The sequence below is a fragment of the Schistocerca cancellata genome, chromosome 1 (genome assembly GCF_023864275.1).
Source record: "Schistocerca cancellata isolate TAMUIC-IGC-003103 chromosome 1, iqSchCanc2.1, whole genome shotgun sequence".
NCBI lineage: Eukaryota > Metazoa > Arthropoda > Insecta > Orthoptera > Acrididae > Schistocerca > Schistocerca cancellata.
In genome coordinates this window covers 159122299-159124058 of record NC_064626.1, presented here as the reverse complement: position 1 = coordinate 159124058, position 1760 = coordinate 159122299, and positions in this window count along the sequence as shown.

The following is a 1760-nucleotide window of genomic DNA, read 5'->3' as shown; positions in this document are numbered from 1 at the left end:
GAGTATTTTGTTATTTCGATAAACATCCCGAATGATTATCACATAAGCGGTGACATAAAGGAAGAAAATTCATGTTTTTGAGCCCAGAAAGCTCTATGGAACAGAATCTGTAGATCATTTTACCATTTTCATTGCGAAATTGCCGGCTTATAATAATAGAGGGCTGTTTGCCTGGGTTGTCTGCTAGCGTAGTGAAAGGAAGGTCTGGTTTGTTTTCGGTTCTAATCTCGATGGAGGCAGGTAGAATATCAGTGAAGCAATTTTAAGAAATTCTCGCGCCCTCAATTCTTTTTATCGCTACCTTTATTCTGTACTGCCGCCCTGTGCATGTCAATATGACACTCTTGTAGAATTTCATACATGTTACCGCCTACTTTTTCCGCTTCTGTCAATAATGGAATTGACTTAAGTGTGGCACTGAATGATTTTTAACTGAATTTCGTTATGAATCTTCACGCATTGCTAAATTTGCACACTTTCATGGTAGGTCAGCAATGGTAATCCAGTATGACTGGTCTGAACGTTGACACAGACCGTTTCGCGGCCGAAAGCGGATAATATTTTGCTAATTCGTAACGATCCGGCGTTCTTTGTCTTACTAAAACAGTTATGTTATCTCGATAAGTTGAAATTCATTTTTATTGGTACAGTTCATACCAATTAGCGTTTCTTCCTTCATTCTGTCTTATATTTACGTGTTGTATTTAACACACTAATCAGCATTAATATAGTCTTACAAATTATTGAAAACAGCCTAAAAAAGTTCAGATAGTTTGTCAATTTCACGCCTGTGCATAGTATGTTGGTAGCACTTCGTCGCCTTGCCTGTTATGCTGTGTAGCAGACTTTAAAGCCGTGCGGATCAGCATAACGAAAAGGCGAGGGGTCTCGCTCGTTTTGTCCACGACTGTACATGTGCGTCAAGGAAAAAGACCAATAAAAAGGTGTGCTGTTCCAGTCTCTTCTGTACCTAAGGTCCATCACCGTTCCCTTTGGATCCCTACGTAATTCGGTGCTCTCCGATACACACGACGGAACAGCCGAAGAGTGGCACTCGAGCGTCAACTTTAGGTTACAATATCTCCGGATGTAATTAACATTTTACAATGCAACAAACGGCAATGATTACGTATTTGTTTATATGTTCAGATGTGCTAACAAAACTAACGGGGTTCCATTTTAAAAAACGTAGGTTTGTGTTAAAAAACATACTTCGGTGCATTTTTTTATGGTTTGTATTAACCAATTACACTAGCCCCTCTCCTCACGTTCGGTCTGTGGAATCGATTCGTCAGTATTTGATATGGTTAACAAAATATATCCAGCGGTAACGTTAGGTGACTCACCCTGTATATATAATAGTATAATATAATATAGTATATAATAGTAATTATAAATATATAATAATAATTATATTAATTGGTGCTTTTGGTACCCAAAAATCATGGTATTCCCCGGATTCCTCATGAAGCGCACACTCTCAAATGGTGTTTTTATAAACCGCCTAAAGTCGTCCCTAGACCACTCCTAATGCAAAAGAACCAACCGATGTGCTCGTTTCGCCTGAGATGGAGGAAGCGTGTAATGTTTGAGGCTATACTGTAGGACAGCTACAGTATTCTCGTTCTTCCGATAGGTATACAAATGGTCGCTAGGCCAAGGGCTATGCAAAACACTTGGCTCCTAATCTCTGTGACCAATAAAACCCGGGACATGACCCGTGAAAAACTGTTTTTCGCTCGCGGCTGTTTGCAACAAAT